This window comes from Giraffa tippelskirchi, chromosome 1 (genome assembly GCF_054371585.1).
Source record: "Giraffa tippelskirchi isolate mGirTip1 chromosome 1, T2T-mGirTip1v1.2.pri, whole genome shotgun sequence".
NCBI lineage: Eukaryota > Metazoa > Chordata > Mammalia > Artiodactyla > Giraffidae > Giraffa > Giraffa tippelskirchi.
In genome coordinates this window covers 15,236,686-15,256,802 of record NC_137275.1, presented here as the reverse complement: position 1 = coordinate 15,256,802, position 20,117 = coordinate 15,236,686, and the positions used below count along the sequence as shown (strand labels likewise).

At 40.6% G+C, this 20,117-nt stretch overlaps 1 non-coding gene across 1 annotated transcript; it reads left to right on the top strand.

Moving 5' to 3' along the window:
• Positions 1-1,996: 1,996 nt before the first annotated feature.
• On the top strand, positions 1,997-2,069 carry TRNAG-CCC (transfer RNA glycine (anticodon CCC)). Its single transcript has one exon. It is a non-coding gene; the product is annotated as a tRNA-Gly (tRNA).
• Positions 2,070-20,117: the final 18,048 nt, after the last annotated feature.

The window sequence follows — 20,117 nt, the reverse complement described above, 5'->3', positions numbered from 1 at the left end:
GCTCCTCTTGGATGCACTTGTGCACTGTTGCAGCTGCCCGCGCTTGTGCGCCGTTGCAGGAATCATTTACACTATATACTCTATTTTGGCATATAAAACTAAAGTATCACTTTATTGTGCAACATAGAGCTCTTTTTCAAGCTCTGTATCCTAACACTCTCCTTGCTGTGTAGCAGAAAGAGAATTAGGAAATAGAGCCCTGCTGACAAGAAGGACTCATTCTCCTGCAATTAGTTGGGTTAAGTCCATACTATCCATGCATAGCTTACTCTGGATGTAGTGTTTCAAAGGGAACTAATAGTCTTAAGAGTGAAAATACAATACACACACAAACCCACACAGTGAACATGCACAATATATTACCGCACAAAAGATGAATCCCACATGGTTCTGAAAGACATTGCAATGGGATCCATCATTACATGTGTCAGAGAATGAGATGATGACTGCCCTTCTCTTCCAACTTCCACAAAATTTGGTCAGTTTGGAAACTTATGATCTAGTTAGGTTTACATGGAAGATAACAAGACACATTCATTTCATCCCCCAAAAGCACAAAGTCAACAAACTTCTGAGTTGAAAGGAAAAGCTTTCTGGAGACAATTAACTTCTTATAAAATATTTTCTCAAGAGAGAAAAGAGAGAGAGGGAGTAGGTAATTGCATTACAGGACAAGAGCAACTTTTAAAGGTCAGAGAATTTGATGACATCTTAACCAGTCCAGATTTAGTCACCGAAGTATTAGAAATAATCTAAAATTATTTGCTTCTACCTCTTCGATGATTACTTTTCTCATCTCCATTTGTTCTTTTCTTCTTTAAGTGTGTTGTGACCCATATGTTTACAAGCTGGATGTTCCCAAAATAGACACCACCCCCTTCTATTTCCACATATTTTTATATACATTATGTGAATTAAAATGGAAAGAATCCTTATCCTGTATATGATGGAAAACCCACCTCATCCCTAATACTTTCATGAACAATAAAGGAACTTACATTTCTCTGAGTCACTTCCTCAGATTTCTTGCTCCTGCTGAATTCTCAAGTGGCATCTTTGTCTTTCCTTAGCTTTAATCCACGTTGACTCAGTATAGAATATATTCCAAAACACTAATTTCCCCAAAACACTAATCCCTTAAGATCAAATCACATTATAGCTGTGATCATATATTTTTACTGAAGTTTCAATAACAACGTGAGATAAGAGGGTGTGCTATATCACAGCACAACATACCAAAAGATTTAAAAATGAATTCAGTATTCCTGCTATTCAAAAACACAGTCTCTCCACTTTAATGGGCTTGGAATTTTGATATATCATACAATCAATCTGTACAATTAAAGTGCTGTCATATTTTCTCTTGAAAAGATTTTATTAAATTGACGGTATATCACATTATCCATAGTATCCTAAAATCAAAGGGATTTGATTTAAGAAAAAAAAAAAGCCACCTGTGGCCTTAAAAGTCCAAAGCCACACCCACAATCAGGAACTTCTCACTGATCTCCTCATCCCTGTTCACTCCAACATCTACTCCATCCCCTCCCATTGTTTCCTGTTTCCCAATTTTTCCCAGTTCTTGGAGTTCTTTACATTCTTCCTCTATATTGATCCTGTAGTCCTCACAAACCTTATTTGTCTCTATGTCTTCCCTAGACCACTATTATGCTCTGAATTTTATTTTCCACTATAGCAAGGCCCATCAAGTTGACCGACTAAACAAAACATTTTTTTTTTGAGAAATTTTTTTTAATGGTTGTTGTTTTTCCTCCTTACTTTCTCTTTTTTTTCCATTTTTTAAAACATGTTTTAAATTGAGATATAGTTGACATGTAACATTGTATAAGTTTAAGATATATAACATGTTGATTTGATAAATTTATATATTGCAAGATGATTACCATCATAGCATTAGCTAACACCTCTACCATATAAGTATTTATCATTTCTTTCTTGTTGTGAGAACATTTAAGATATCAACAGTTTGGGGACTTCCCTGGTGGTCCAGTGGCTAAGACTCTGCACTCCCAATGCAGGGGGCCCAGGTTCAATCCCTGGTCAGGGAACTAGATCTTACAGGCCACAACTACGAGTTTGCATACTGCAACTAAAGATCCTGCATGTTGAAACTAAAAGATCCTTCATGTCACAAAGAAGACTGAAGATCTGTGTGCCACAACGAAGACCTGGCATGGCCAAATAAATAAATCTTAAAATCATTTTTTAAAAAATCTCAATAGCTTTTAAATGTACATCTCCTCCTACCACCCCATCAATTTTTCAAATTAACTTTCTTTCTACATAGATTTCTTTCAGCATCTGTAATTAACAGTCTTCTCTTTTTACATTCTTTCCCTTGGGATTCCTTTCCAGTTGGATAGCAGATGGCTCCCACTTTTCAGTCTTCAACTTTTATCTCGCTTTTATATTCTGGACTGACATTTCCATTCTGAAGGATATCTTCACCAAAACTTATCACACAGACAGACTGCAAAATTAGCACATAATCCAAGGAAAATAAGGCATCTTCTGCAAGGCCCCTATTCCATGTGAATCAACAATATGGACTACAGAGTAAAGTAACAAACATTTACCCTAGGAAGAAGAGTGGGATTCAATTGCCAAGGCCCCCAGTGATGTGAAGTGACCTTCTGCCTGTCAGAAGACCGTGGTTTACCAGATGCCTCTGAAGTCTCAAAGCAGGCATTGCTAATAGGGGACTGTAAAACAACAATTCAAAGTTGAGCACTGAGGGACTTCCCTGGTGATACAGTGGCTAAGACCCAGCACCACCAAATACATAAATGTGTGCTCAGTCATGTCCAGCTCTTTGCAGCCCCACAGAATGTAGCCCACCAGGCTCCTTTGTCCATGGAATCTTTCAGGCAAGAATACTGAGGTGGGTTGCCATGCCCTTCTCCAGGGGATCTTCCCAACCCAGGGATCGAACCCAGGTCTCCTGCATCTCCTTCAATGGCAGACAGATTCTTTCTGGAAAGCCCAAATAAATAACTATAAATAAATGAATAAATGGGAACACTGAAATGAGCCTAGATGTGTAGAACTTCAAAGTCATGATACATGAAATTAAAGGCATCATCTTCCGTTCCTGACAGTCCAATCTCTATTAATGGAACTCTGATTTTTCTAGTCCCACAATTTCAAAAAATTTAGTTTTGACACTTCTGTCTTGATCTTACCTTGTATTCCTTCAATTGTCTAGTTCTTTCACTTCAGACTCTAAAATGTCCTTTCTCTTTGCTACCCCATAATCTTTCAATAAAATGGGCACCTATAATGTCTCTCTATCCTCAGATTTTTTTTTTCATTTTAATCCAATCCTTCCCATCTACCAATGAACAGATTTTCATAAAGTGCAGTGCTGATGATATCATTTCCCGATAAAATCTTCAAAGGCTCTTTATTACCTGTCAAATTGAGTGCACACTCCACAGTAAACTCCCCCTTGCCAAATCCAGGGATCAATTCTCAGTCTTTATTTTATTAAACCAATCAAGAGCATTTGACAATTAATGTCTGAACTTGAATTTCTGCAATTGGTCTCATTTCAACCCTTACTTGATAACTTATTTCATAAGCAGCTATGGTGCTACTCTTAAAACATAAGTCAGGTTATGTCATTATTCTCATTAAAGTCCTCCAATGGCTTCTTTCTGTCTTACTTAGGGTAAAATTCAAAGCATGTGCAATGGCCTGCAAGACCCTGTAGGATGCAGGTCTACCTCTCTGACCTCATCCTCTACCACAAGCCTCCATCTTTTCAGCCCCACTCTAGCTACACCTGTCATCTTGCTGGGACTAAAAGACAACAAACACACCCTCACCTTTGAGGTTTTGCAATGGCAGTTCCCTTAACCAGAGTGCTGCATGGCTCTCTCCAACCCATTCAAATGTCTATTCAATATCACCACACTGAAGGGTTCTTATCTCTCCACTCCTTGTAACTAATATTCCTCCCAGCCTACCCAGCCACTCCCTATTCTCCATAACACTTGGCACAATTTGAAATGTTTTATTTGTGTAACATTCTATATCTCCTGTTTCTTCCCAGTAGAATATAAATGCCCTGATAGGAAGGTCTTTGTTTCTTTTACAGCTTTATTGTCAGAGACTAAAAGAGCTCCTTATACTGAAGCACTGAGCATACACACATGCATGAGAATATAGAACAAATATACATCAGGAAAAGATTGATAATTCAGATTGATAAATAAAAACTTGAAAGTCACAGTCAGTCATATCCAACTCTTTGCGACATCTTGGACTACAGCCTGCCGGGCTCCTCTGTCCATAGGATTGTCCAGGAAAGAATACTGAAGTGGGTTGCCATCCCCTTCTTCAGAGGATCTTCCTGACCCAGGGATCAAACCCAGGTCTTCTGCATGGTAGGTGGATTCTTTACCATCTGAGCTTCCAAGGAAGCCAAAATAAAAATTTATGCATTATAAATAATACCACTGGCAATGTTTTCAAAAGGAATACAATGAAATGTTACTCAACTATAAAAAAGAATGAAATCTTGCCATTTGCGATAATATGGACGGAGCTAGAGGGTACTATGATAAGTGAAATAAGTCAGACAGAAAAAGACAAAAACTATACATATAACTTATATGTGTAATCTAAAAACCAAAAGAAATGAACAAGCAAAACAAAACAGAAACAGACTCATACATACGGACAGCAAACTGGTGGTTGTAACAGGGAAGGAGGGCATGGAGGAATAGACAAATGGGTGAAGGGGGATAAGAGGTACAAACTTCCAATCATAGATAACTTGAAGGTATGTAATATACAGCATTGAGAATATAGCCAGTAATATTGTATTAACCAATCCCAAAGAAAGGCAATGCCAAAGAATGCTCAAACTACCACACAATTGCACTCATCTCACATGTTAGTAAAGTAATGCTCAAAATTCTCCAAGCCAGGCTTCAGCAATACGTGAACTGTGAACTTCCAGATGTTCAAGCTGGTTTTAGAAAAGGCAGAGGAACCAGAGATCAAATTTACAACATCTGCTGGATCATTGAAAAAGCAAGAGAGTTCCAGAAAAACATCTATTTCTGCTTGATTGACAATGCCAAAGCCCTTGACTGTGTGGATCACACTAAAATGTGGAAAATTCTTCAAGAGATGGGAATACCAGACCACCTGACCTGCCTCTTGAGAAATTCGTATGCAGGTCAGGAAACAACAGTTAGAACTGGACATGGAACAACAGACTGGTTCCAAATAGGAAAAGGAGTACATCAAGGTTGTCACTCTGCTTATTTAACTTATAAGCAGAGTACATCCTGAGAAACGCTGGGCTGGATGAAGCACAAGCTGGAATCAAGATTGCCGGGAGAAATATCAATAACCTCAGATATGCAGAGGACACCACCCTTATGGCAGAAAGTGAAGAAGAACTAAAGAGCCTCTTGATGAACGTGAAAGAGGAAAGTGAACAAGGTGGCTTAAAGCTCAACATTCAGAAAACTAAGATCATGGCATCCAATCCCATCACTTCATGGCAAATAGATGGGGAATCAGTGGCTGACTTTATATATGGGGGCTCCAAAATCACTGCAAATGGTGACTGCAGCCATGAAATTAAAAGACACTTACTCCTTGGAAGAAAAGTTATGACCAATCTAGACAGCATATTAAAAAGCAGAGACATTACTTTGCCAACAAAGGTCCATCTAGTCAAGGCTGTGGTTTTTCCAGTGGTCATGTATGGATGTGAGAGTTGGACTCTAAAGAAAGCTGAGGGCCGAAGAATTGATGCTTTTGAACTGTGGTGTTGGAGAAGACCCTTGAGAATCCCTTGGACTACAAGGAGATCCAACCAGTCCATCCTAAAGGAAATCAGTCCTGAGTGTTCATTGGAAGGACTGATGTTGAAGCTGAAACTCCAATACTTTGGCCACCTGATGCGATGAGCTGACTCATTGGAAAAGACCCTGATGCTGGGAAAGATTGAGGGCAGGAGGAGAAGGGGACGACAGATGATGAGATGGTTGGATGGCATCACCGACCCAAAGGACATGGGTTTGGGTAAACTCCAGGAGTTGGTGATGGACAGGGAGGCCTGGTGTGCTGCGGTTCATGGGGTCCCAAAGAGTCAGACATGACTGAGCGACTGAACTAAACCGAATTGTAATAACTTTGTATGATGACAGATGGTAACTAGATTCATTGCAGTGACCATTTCATAATATAAGTAAGTGGCAAGCCACTATGTTGTACACCTGAAACTAATACAATATTGTGTGTCAACTATTTGTTGTTGTTCAGCCACTAAGTCGTGCCCATCTCTTTGTGACTCCATGAACTGCAGCATGCCAGTTTTCCCTGTCCTTCATTATCTCCCTGAGTTTGCTCAAACTCATGTCCATTGAGTCAGTGATGTCATCTATACTTTCATAAAAAATAAAATAAAGTAAAATAAAGGGGCAATAATACAGAAAAATTCCATGTATATAACAGTAATAATCCTTAATATACCAAGAATTCCTATATATTCAACATACACAAAACAGTCCAGTAAAAATGGGTAATGGATGGAAGCACAGAAAGAATAAGATGCTATTTCCAGAAGAAAAGACAAAACAGTCAATAAGCATTAAAGGATGAAGAAGCAGAAAATAAAAGCAAAAACAATAATAAAATACCAGTGCTTGGCTATTGGAATGACCAAAAAGATAAAGTTTGACTATATCAAGTGTCGGCAGGTGTACGGACAGAGAAATGTGGGAAAACAGCCCTTTCGTTACAACAGCTACTTCAGAGGGCAATAATCAGTGTCTATCAAACCAAATACAGACATATCCCGTGGCCCAATAATCCCACTTCTCAGGATCTCCTCTAGAGAAGCACCCATGTGCGTAAGAATCTTTGTAAGCACTGCTTATAATTCTACAGACAAGCCTAAAAAGGAGAGAGGCTAAATATTATGAAATCTTATGTGTTGCATCTTGGGGTAAAAGGCAACTGCATACAGTGGGACAGTATTTTACTATTTTTTTGTAAAAAGCACTCATACACACATCTGTCCTTACTCAAGTTCACAAGAAGTACCAAAAGTACATTCACATATCTATCACAGCTTAAACAGCATGCACAAACATACAACTGTGGTTGCTGGAGGGAGGAAGAGTGGATTATGTCTGGGATGCCAGTCAGAGGAAAATTGAGCCATTTCTGTCTAACTTGAATTTGGGGAGAGAAGCATCATCCACGCAGTCTTGGTGCAGTTTACACTACATGTAAAATAGCCAATGTGTTTTTTGATGGCATGCAAATAAAAGAATCGTTCCTTAAGCAGGTGCCAAGACTGAAGTCTGATAGTTTGGCCCTTCCCACGGAGTCCAGGACTGATTATCTGGTAGGCTCAAGTACACACTTGTTAAAGTGGATGAATAAACGGGGATGAAACGGGAAGTCAGAGCCAGATCATAAAGAACCCTAATTTCTGAGTTTGTGAGCTTGTCATTTGTTTGACATATAAATGAGACGATACATTTAGCACAGTTGCTATTGATACATTTTAGCCTTTATGATCAACATCACATTTCAGGACTTCCCTGGTGGCTTAGCAGGTAAAGAATATGCCTGCAATGTGGGAGACCTGGGTCCGATCCCTGGGTTGGGAAGATCCCCTGGAGAAGGGAACAGCTACCCACTCCAGTATTCTGGTCTGGAGAATTCCATGAACTCTATAGTCCATGGGGTCGCAAAGAGTCCGACACGACTGAGCAACTTTCACTTCACTTCACATTTCAATTCTATCTTATTTCATGACCAGAAGATGGAGCTCCAAACATTTAAACCTGTTTTTTTCCTCTTCGTAGAGGTTGTGGTTTTGTTTCTTTAGTTCTGGGTCCCATTTAAACTCTTCCATTTGTATTTAGTTCTCAGATGATCAAAATCCAATTGTTGACAGAGAGCAGATAAGAGGAGTAACTATAGGGGAAGTTCTCCCTTTAGTCTGATTTTTCTACCTCTGGGGACTTCCTTGTTCCATGCACTAGGTTTATACATTTTTATCCAACTCTTCCCATCTGGAACTCCTCAAAATAGAAAAGCCCACTCTAAACAGGTGGCAACATCTCATGCTGTCCTCTTGGGAAGGAAAATTCCAACCCTGCTACACCCAGACTTTGTCACTGTGTGTATCCAGGAGCTGGAGCACTGTGGGAAAAGGACTTGGCAGGGCTAGAATCAATACTTGGGACAGTTCTCCAGCTTCTATGCTTTTCTAACATAAATCCACAGCAGTCTTCCTTGAGACCTCTAAAGACTCATGCAAAATAATGAATTTTATAAATGTCCATAATATCCACTCTATTACCATTATGCTGATGTTACTAATACAACGGTATCTCTGCCTATTAATTGACTATTCATTCATTTATTGACTTTCTTTTTTCAATAAATATTTATTGATCACCACTGCAAAATTGCAGAAAGATTATGGTGGGACTCACATACACACACACTCTCTACTCTAAGTTCTCAGTAAATTTATTCAAGAGTACACAACCCAAGAAAGCCAGGAGAGACTCCAGCAGGAACAGCATCACCTATTAGAACTCTTCCTTGGCCTTTGTTCCTTACACTGAGGACAAAATTCTCAGTGATTCTGTTAAGGTTCAGCAAGAAAAATTTCTTGCTTCACCAACTGCCTTATTATATTCAGGCTGACATTGTTGTTTTGAAAACAAACACCAATACATACACCATTGCTTTATAGAATGTTTAAATACACTTGGCTCCTCTGTTTCTTGATCAAATTCAGCATCAAGAGACACGTGTCTTCACCCTGATCCACAACCAGGACTCCGGGAGTTGGTGATGAACAGAGAGGCCTGGAAAGTCAATAAATGAATGAATCGTCAATTAATAGGCAGAGATACCGTTGTATTAGTAACATCAGCATAATGGTAATAGAGTGGATATTGTGGATTTACTCCAGTAAAAATCTTTCTACCCACTGCTTCCTAGAATTCTTAAAAGGCTCTTGTGTCCGAACCTACCAAACTTCTCCCTAGTTCTAAATCAGTATTTCTAAACACCTTATGGTCATTTCCAACTGTAAATTCAAAAAGGTTTCTATCGAACTTATTTTCTTTCTTGATCCTTTTCCTCTCCCCCTCCAAACCTGGTTGCCTCTCAGCTTTCTGGAGATCACTTTGCTGCAGTCATCAACTCATAGTCTAGATTTAAACCCTTACAGAAATGACTTTGATTTCACTTCTCCTTCACCTCCCACATGCAGTCAGCAAGTCCTGCTTATTCTACTTGCATCAATTCAGTTCAGTTCAGTTCAGTTCAGTCGCTCAGTCGTGTCTGACTCTTTGAGACCCCATGAATTGCAGCACGCCAGGCCTCTCTGTTCATCACTAACTCCCAGAGTCTACTCAAACCCATGTCCATCGAGTTGGTGATGCCATTCAACCATCTCATCCTCTGTCGTCCCCTTCTCCTCCCACCCCCAATCCTACCCAGCATTAGGGTCTTTTCCAATGAGTCAACTCTTCGCTTGAGGTGGTCAAAGTATTGGAGTTTCAGCTTCAACATCAGTCCTTCCAATGAACACCCAGGATTGATCTCCTTTAGGATGGATTGATTGGATCTCCTTGCAGTCCAAGGGACTCTCAAGAGTCTTCTCCAACACCACAGTTCAAAAGCATCAATTCTGTGGTGCTCAGCTTTCTTCACCGTCCAACTCTCACACCCATACCTGACCACTGGAGAAACCATAGCCTTGACTAGACGGACTTTTGTTGGCAAAATAATGTGCCAATTTCCATAGTGTGCCCCAAATCCAATCCTTGCATATCCACTGTCAACAGGCAACCTCCTCACCCATAATAATCTCAGTAGTCCCCTGAAAATGTTAGTCGCTCAGTCATGTCTGACTCTTTGTTACCCCATGGACTATAGCCCATGAGCCTCCTCCATACATTGGATACTCCAGTTAAGAATGCTGGAGTGGGTTGCCTTTCCCTTCTCCAGGGGATCTTCCCCACCCAGGGATTGAACCTAGGTCTCCTGCATTGCAGGCAGATTCTTTACTGTCCAAGCTACCAGGAAATCCCATTCTCTTTCTACTGAATCTTTGCATGCCTGTGTGCTAAACTGCTTTAGTCCTGTCTGACTCTTTGAGACCCCATGGACTATAGCCTAACAGGCTCCTCTGTCCAAGGGATTCTCCAGGGAAGAATACTGGAGTGGTTGCCATGCCCTCCTCCAGGGGATCTTCCCAACTCAGGGAATGAACTCAAGTCTCTTACTTCTCCTGCATTGGAAAGCGGGTTCTTTACCACTAGTGCCACCTGGGAAGCCCACTCAACCTATACAGAGTATATTAACACCATACCAGAGATGTCATGTAAAATGCAGGACATCCTACATTTTTATTTGCTAAATCTGGTAGCCATGTACCATACTCACCTTTATGAACACAATTCTAGTTGCATAATGCTCCTATTTAAACTCGCTCTCTTTCTATTACTGAATTTTTTATTTTTAGTTTTCATTGTTGTTTTAGTTCCTTATCCATTACTGAATTAAAGCTAAACTCTTCAGCCCATCACTCTACAAATATTTTCTCCACTACTCGCAGTGCACAAAATGCTCTGATTTGTGTTGTAAAATATGCAAAATAAATAATTTACACTCTCTGTAAGGAACTTGCATACTAAAGAATGATTATTGACTTGAAGAAACAAGCAAACATAGAGTGGTAAAATCCAATTTAGTTTGAGGGATGAGAGTTGAGGAGATTCCCAGCTTTATAATCTTGTCACCTAAATTTGAATTTGGCTTTAGGCCAAGGAAACTTTTTTAACCCCACCCACACTCTAATCCTAAAAACCAGTCACTTAAACAAGTCAACTTCTTGACATTCACCCTTAGTCTGTGACAAAGCCAGCCCTGGCTAACAAAGCTTTTCCCCAGTATATAAAGCAGAAGAAAGCAAGCTGTCTTTATTCAATTCCATAGCTGAGAAAACCAAGTATATAGGTTTCATAACTTACACAGAATCCTGAATGATTAAAGAAGGCAGAAGGTACATTTAGCATTTCTTCCGAAGATATATAGGACTTCAAACCTTTGAAGAAGTACTTCTCTGGTGGCCCAGTGGCTAAGACTCTGCCCTCCCAACTCAGGGAGCCTGGGTTCAACCCCAGGTCAGGGAACTAGATCCCACATGCTGCAACTAAGAGTTTGCTGTTCAGTTCACTCAGTCATGTCAGACTCTTTGCAATCCCATGAACCGCAGCACGCCAGGCCTCCCTGTCCATCACCAACTCCTGAAGTCCACCCAAACCCATGTCCTTTGAGTCGGTGATGCCATCCAACCATCTTATCATCTGTCATCCCCTTCTCCTCCTGCCCTCAATCTTTCCAAGCATCAGGGTCTTTTCAAATGAGTCAGCTCTTCGCACCAAGTGGCCAAAGTATTGGAGTTTCAGCTTCAACATCAGTCCTTCCAATGAACACCCAGGATTGATTTCCTTTAGGATGGACTGGTTGGATCTCCTTGCAGTCCAGGGGATTCTCAAGGGTCTTCTCCAATACCACAGTTCAAAAGCATCAATTCTTCTGCGTTCAGCTTTCTTCACCATCCAACTCTCACATCCAAACATGACCACTGGAAAAAGCATAGCCTTGACTAGGCGGACCTTTGTTGACAAAGTAATGTCTCTGCTTTTCAATATGCTATCTAGGTTGGTCATAACTTTTCTTCCAAGGAGTAAGCATCTTTTAATTTCATGGCTGCAATCACCATCTACAGTGATTTTGGAGCCCAGAAAAATAAAGTCAGACACTGTTTCCACTGTTTCCCCATCTATTTCCCATTTAGTGATGGGACCGGATGCCATGATCTTAGTTTTCTGAATGTTGAGCTTTAAGCCAACTTTTTCACTCTCCTCTTTCACTTTCATCAAGAGGCCCTTTAGTTCTTCACTTTCTGCCATAAGTGTGGTGTCATCTGCATATCTGAGGTTATTGATATTTCTCCCGGCAATCTTGATTACAGCTTGTGCTTCCTCCAGCCCAGCATTTCTCATGACGTACTCTGCATATAAGTGAAATAATCAGGGTGACAATATACAGCCTTGACAGACTCCTTTTCCTATTTGGAACCAGTCTGTTGTTCCATGTCCAGTTCTAACTGTTGCTTCCTGACCTGCATACAGGTTTCTCAAGAGACAGGTCAGGTGGTCTGGTATTCCCATCTCCTTCAGAATTTTCCACAGTTGATTGTGATCCACACAGTCAAAGGCTTTGGCATAGTCAATCAAGCAGAAACAGATGTTTTTCTGGAACTCTCTTGCTTTTTCGATGATCCAGTGGATGTTGGCTATTTGATCTCTGGTTCCTCTGCCTTTTCTAAAACCAGCTTGAACATCTGGAAGTTCACGGTTCATGTATTGCTGAAGCCTGGCTTGGAGAATTTTGAGCATTACTTTAGTAGCATGTGAGATGAGTGCAATTGTGCAGTAGTTTGAGCATTCTTTGGCATTGCCTTTCTTTGGGATTGGAATGAAAACTGACCTTTTCCAGTCCTGTGGCCACTGCTGAGTTTTCCAAATTTGCTAGCATATTGAGTGCAGCACTTTGCAAGCTGCAACTAAAAGTCCTGCATGCTGCCACAAAAACTGAAGATTCTGCATGCCACAACTAAGACCTAGTACAGCCAAATAAATATATAAAAATAAAAACTTTAGAGAATAAAGTGATTTTATTTGAATAAGCAACATATAGTGAGTGATATAGGAATAAGCAAATCAATAAAACATAATTAATATGGGAATAGCTGCTTCAAAAGTTCAAAATTTAAAAGCAAACCCTGAGGATATTCTGAATATCTGCTTCTGGGGGATTTCAAACACTGAGACTAACTGGGTCACAGAGAAATCATGAGAACAATTACCATGTTCATGGATCGGAAGAATCAATATAGTGAAAATAAGTATACTACCCAAAGCAATCTATAGATTCAGTGCAATCCCTATCAAGCTTCCAATGGTATTCTTCAGAGAACTAGAACAAATAATTTCACAATTTGTATGGAAATACAAAAAACCTTGAATAGCCAAAGCAATCTTGAGAAAGAAGAATGGAACTGGAGGGATCAACCTGCCTGACTTCAGGCTCTACTACAAAGCCACAGTCATCAAGACAGTATGGTACTGGCACAAGGACAGAAATATAGATCAATGGAACAAAATAGAAAGCCCAGAGATAAATCCACGCACCTCTGGACACCTTATCTTTGACAACGGAGGCAAGAATATACAATGGAGAAAAGACAATCTCTTTAACAAGTGGTGCTGGGAAAACTGGTCAACCACTTGTAAAAGAATGAAACCAGAACACTTTCTAACACCATACACAAAAATAAACTCAAAATGGATTAAAGATCTAAACGTAAGACCAGAAACTATAAAACTCCTAGAGGAAAACATAGGCAAAACACTCTCCAACATAAACCACAGCAGGATCCTCTATGACCCACCTCCCAGAATATTGGAAATAAAAGCAAAAATAAACAAATGGGACCTAATTAAACTTAAAAGCTTTTGCACAACAAAGGAAACTATAAGCAAGGTGAAAAGACAGCCCTCGGAATGGGAGAAAATAATAGCAAATGAAGCAACGGACAAACAATTAATCTCAAAAATATACGAGCAACTCCTGCAGCTCAATTCCAGAAAAATAAATGACCCAATCAAAAAGATTGGGGCCAAATCTAAACAGGGCCAAAGATCTAAACAGACACTTATCCAAAGAAGACATACAGATGGCTAACAAACACATGAAACGATGATCAACATCACTCATTATTAGAGAAATGCAAATCAAAACCACAATGAGGTACCATTTCACTCCCATCAGAATGGCTGCTATCCAAAAGACTACAAGCAATAAATGCTGGAGAGGGTGTGGAGAAAAGGGAACCCTCTTACACTGTTGGTGGGAATGCAAACTAGTACAGCCACTATGGAAAACAGTGTGGAGATTCCTCAAAAAACTGGAAATAGAACTGCCATATGATCCAGCAATCCCACTGCTGGGCATACACACTGAGGAAACCAGACTTGAAAGAGACACGTGTACCCCAATGTTCATCACAGCACTGTTTATAATAGCCAGGACATGGAAGCAGCCTAGATGTCCATCAGCAGATGAATGGATAAGGAAGCTGTGGTACATATACACAATGGAATATTACTCAGCCATTAAAAAGAATACATTCGAATCAGTTCTGATGAGGTGGATGAAACTGGAGCCTATTATACAGAGTGAAGTAAGCCAGAAAGGAAAACACCAATACAGTATACTAACACATATATATGGAATTTAGTCAATCGGTAAAGATAACCCTGTATGCGAGACATCAAAAGAGACATAGATAAATAGAACAGTATTATGGACTCTATGGGAGAGGGCAAGGGCGGGATGATATGGGAGAATGGCATGGAAGCATGTAAATTATCATATGTGAAATGAATCACCAGTCCAGGTTCAATGCATGATACAGGGTGCTCGGGGCTGGTGCACCGGGATGACCCAGAGGGATGGAATGAGGAGGGAGGTGGGAGGGGGGTTCTGGAAGGGGAAAACATGTACACCCATGGTGGATTCATGTCAATGTATGGCAAAATAAATACACTATTGTAAAGTTAGAAAATAAACTAATTAAAAAAAAAGAAATCATGAGAACAAGATGGTGCTGTCTGACAGCAGCTTCCAAAAACTATAGAATGTAGAAACATATCTAGCCCACGTATTTCTTATTTACGCTCATCAGTGCTATAGAAGAATTATATGACTATAATATAATTTTATTTAAAAAATACTATTTTTGGAAACTTTAATATAAAGCAGTTCTGTGGTATATTAAGAGAGAAATATAAGAACTGCATGGTTGAGGGAGAGGAAACGGGAGAAAGCGTATCTTCTATTCTTACATTCTCATAGTTTTTAAATTCTGTCACACAGGCATATATATAATATATATATATGTATTCAAAAAATTTTTAAACAAAAGCATTATTAAAGAATATCAGCTCATTATGGACATATAGTGGGGCTTCCCTGGTGGCTCAGAAGGTAAAGAATCTGCCTGCAATGCAGGAGACCCAGGTTCAATCCCTGAGTCGGAAGAAGGAAATGGCAACCCACTCCAGTGTTCGTGCCTGGAGAATCCCATGGACAGAGGAGCCTGGTGGGCTTCGGTCCATGGGTACACAAAGAGTTGGACACAACTGGGTGACTAACACTTTCACTTGGATATATAATGGTTTTAGTTTTCCAATAAGTTTCCCAAACCCACACCATTTTCCTGCTGCATAGCAGCTCCCCAAACACATCATGTGGTTTTCAAACAAATATGGTTATTACAACTATCTCATTCAACTATTTCAGACTCTGTGCTATTCACACAAACGCTTCAATTGTATTTTCCATCAAAACTCAACTTGTCGCATGACCCAGAAGAGGTCAGACTTTTGGTTTTGGACTAAAAGCTGAGGGAATTGGCAAAGTAATGGGGTTGGGGCGCAGAGGGGTGGGGGGAAGGTCATGAGATAGGATTCTGGCTCTGTGCCCCCTGCACCCCTCCCTCCTTCTCGGTGGGAGCATCTTTGGAATTGGGTCAGGGAGCAAGCAATGAGCATCTCCTCTTGTGACTGAGCAAACGGTCATCCTCTCCTGATGGACTATTACTTCTCCCTAGACTATCATCTATGGGCTCAGGGAGGACCAGTGGTGGCTCCAGGCCTCCCCTCTGGAGAGAGGTTTGGTTACATCCTTTAGCAGATGTTGTCCTGGAGGCTTCCCCAACGTGTGGGTCTCTCTTCGCCCCAGCACTGCATCAGTCTTGGGACAACTGCAGCTCCCAGGCTCATATATTAATTATTTCTCAGAGCCCACTTCCAGGTCTGCAGGCATGTGAGGGCTCCCTCATCTGCACTTTGAAGAAGGAGGATCCCTCACATCTGGATTTTATTCCACTCATGCCATTTCCACTCAGATCTCTTTCCCGACATCCCCATCGGGTACGAGGTACATCAACAAGTCTGCTGCTTGAGAAAGTCATGCCATCAGGGAACAACACTGTTTACTTTCCAAGTGATTTGCTTGAGCTCCCCTCCTTCACACACTTGACTTGAGGGAAGGAATGACTTTGTACATACAGTCCCTAAAAGGCTGTCTTCTTCTCCCCCAAAGTTCCCTGGGAGTCATGGGTGGTTGGGTCCTTTCTCTAACTCTGGGCCGCTCATAGACTTGAGTCTTTCAGGAGGGTGGCTGACCTCAATTGCTAGTAACTTTATAAATTTAGGAAATGAACCACATTGCACTCTGGGCTTCAGTTTGGGTCTTAACAGTAGTGCCATGGCAAAAAGAAAATTCCTATTTGGCATCCTATAATATTTGTCAATGGCTTCTATCATCCACGTATGGTTAAGATACCACCACAATCTTAGTTCTAAATGAAGAGAAGGTCTTGGTAATAATGATTCTCAAATCTAGATCACATCAAACAACCTAGAAGGCTTTTTTTTTTTAATACAGATATCCATCTTAGAACCACTTGATCAGAATGTCCGGGGCTAGGATCAGGGAATTTGCAATTGAATCAAATATAAGCAGCCTGATGTTTAGAACTTGTAATTAAGAACTCAAAAAAAGAAAAAGAAAGAAAGAAGAGAAAAGAAAGTGATTTTGACAAAAGGTCAAGAAATTAATTGGGTTAAATATAAGCCCCATGGACAGAAACCCTATCTATCTGATTCATTTTTGTAGCTCCCATACTTAGAACAGTGCATAGCATATACTAGAATTCCAGTAAATATTTATTGCATGAATGAATGGGTGAGTAGAACATTTCCTTTTCATGGGAAAAGCAACTACCAGTCTCACAAACGTGTACCACAACACACAGTGGGAAAACAAGAATCTAACCAAAAGTAAATGTATTTTTTTCTGTAGTCATCATAATATAAACAAAGAAGGGTTTTTTTGAACTTGGATGTAACTAAATTGGGTGAGATGAGAAATGCTACTTAGGCTGACTGGCCACTGGGGTGAGAGTTTTCAGGGCTGCCTGACACCATGACAAGATCTCAGCCTTGCAAGACCTAGAACTGACCAGGAGGGAAGAAATTCCGAGCAAAGGTATGGAGTCAGAAGAGCTGCATGATTGCTGAGCTGTTAATAACATCATTTGATGCACCCTTCCCCACCATAACAAAACAAATATGTAATGTAACCTGCCAAACACGATTAAGCCATTTAAATTGGAGTGCTGGAGATTTACTGAAAAAGTTCTCTCTCACTGGCTACCTTTTCTCTAGACTCCATTCTGTTTATCAGACTCACTAGTTAACCAGTCTTTGTCTAAGCAAGTTATAAAGCAATTGATTCTATTTGAGCCTTTACATTAGAGCATGTGTAAGATCCCTTACCCTGAGAATATATTCGGATCCTCTTAATTACCATTGTGTATTGTCCAATCAGATGAATTAATAAGAGAGGAAAAAAATAACTGACGCCTTGGGATTGTTTTGAGGTGGTACTTGTTGCTGTTATGGGATATTTTTCTATAGTTGCTGATATTGCTATTATTGCTATAGACTCACCAAGGAAAGATAATAGTCTCTTTTCCCCACCTCACTGCAGGAAAGAGGAAGCATTGGTTTCTAAAAGCTGATCTCTTTGGGATTGACTTGTATACACTATTGATACTGTGTATAAAATAGGGCTTCCCCAGTGGCCCAGCAGTAAAGAATCCACTTGCGATGCAGGAAACACAGGAGACCCAGGTTCGATTCCTCGGTCAGGAAGATCCCCCAGAGGAGGGCATGGCAATCCATTCCAGTATTGTTGCCTGGAGAATCCCATAGACAGAGGAGCCTGGCAGGCAACAGTCCATTGGGTTGCCACAAAGAGTTGGACATGACTGAAGCAACTGCGCACACATGCATATAAAATAGAAAACCGATGAGGACCTACCATATAGCACAGGGAACTCCACTCAGTGCTCTGTGACCTGAATGGTGCGGAAATCCATAAAAGGTGGGATATATGTATAACTGATTTACTTTGCTGTCCAGTAGAATGTAATACAACATTGTAAAACAATTTATACTCCAATGAAAATTTTTTAAAAAGTTGAGCTCCCTGCCTCCCTCATCAGGAAGGAAGTAAACAGCTTATGTGTTTGAGGTAAACTGGAGGAGATTCAGCTTAATTCCCCAGTGGAAGCGGTATGGAGGAGAGAAGGTAGAAGATGCCATTGGGGTGAGGGAGCATTTCCAGCAGGGAATGGAGACAGTATTGGGGGTCATCACAGCTGCCAAGCCATGGTCTCTTCTGGCCCAAAGAGCCCAGGGTTGGGGAAGGCTGGAACTACATAGAGTGAGAAGGAGGCTGGACAACAGGCCAAGGAACCTATGCAAAAGATCCTGGCAATCAGCGAGAGAGAGAGAGAGGAGGCACTCGTCTTCGAAAAGGATCTCAGGGGCTTCGATGACAAGCTTCTGGACAGTTACTAAATATAAGCCCTTAGGAAAGGGGAGGAACCCTCAACAATGATTGACATTTGGCATCTCACTGGGTCAGGAAGATCCCCTGCAGGAGGACATGGTAACCCACTCCAGTATTCTTACCTGGAGAATCCCATGGACAGAGGAGTCTGGTGGGCTACTGTCCATGGGGTCACAAAGAGTCGGACAGGACTGAAGTGACTTAGCACACTTGCATGCATCTCACTGCCAGCCCCCCTCGTGAGAGGGTGCTTGGAGCTAGGTTTCGTTAGATGTGAAAAATTAAGTGCTGTGATTTTTCTTGTGCCCAAGCATTGCAGGGAAATGTGTAAGCCCTAAAGTTTGTCCAAACTCTTTAGATCCAGATTTACAGGCAATCTCTCATGGTTTACTTGTACAGGTGGCTAATCTACTGCCTGTGGGTGAATTTTATAGGCTTAACTCTCAGCAAGTAATCTTATTTCTATATAACTAGGAAACACTTCACTGTGCTTCCATGTGCCAACAAAAATCTCCTCAAATATAATGTGGTTTTTATTTTTTTCTACTGTTCACAGACAGACTGGGGGTAACACATTTATAAAGAACCCACAAGGTCACTAACTAGTCAGACAAGTCCCAATAGATGAAGAGCTAGATTAATTTTACCTTCTGACTAATAGAGTTTTCCATGGAAGCACCAGCTTCTGTGATTTCCGAGAAAAGGAAATGATATTTGTTAAGCAACTTGTTCAGGATTCCACAGGAGAAAATATGCAGCAGGAGTAACTGATGATTCATCTCTCAGCTTTTTATTAACTTTCTTTCTTACTAACCTTTGTTTTGAGCTGCCACTGAAAGGCATCTGGCATGTAAAGACCGGGTTATCTGGTACTGGATTTCTCTTCAATCCTTTCCTTCTTGTCCAGGCCTGGAAGAGAAATGCCTTCAGTTACCTCCTCACTCCACTGCTGTTACAGCTCCTCCATCAGTCAACCTGTCCAGTTTCTCTATACACTCTCATTAGATGAATCTTCCTAACTCAGAGCCTTGGCCATTTTATCCAATTCTCCCATCAAAACCCCCTAATCTAATACCATTCCATTCAAAGAATGCTGAATGAGGAATTAGGAAGTTAAAGACATTGTGCTTAATACTCTGAGACAAGACCTTGAACAAGACAGCTCTGCTTTCAGGCAGTTTACATTCTCAAAGGAGATGCAGACATCTTCCAACCTACTACAGGGCAAAGTATGCTAACTTACCATAAGCTGTTGCTTAGTCGCTCAGTGTTTCAAAATATTAATAAATTAAAAAAGAGAAACTTCTAAAATTTTGTTTGAGGTTGCATTAGAACTATAGATCATGTTGGGAAGAATGAATATCTTAATGTTGAATCTTTTATCCACAATCACAGTATATTTATCCATTTACTTTAGTGTGAAAGTGTTATTTGCTTAGTCGTGTCTGACTCTTTGCAACCCCATGAACTGTAGCCCGCCAGGCTCCTCTGTCCATAGGGATTCTCCACGTAAGAATACCGGAGTGGGTTGCCATGCC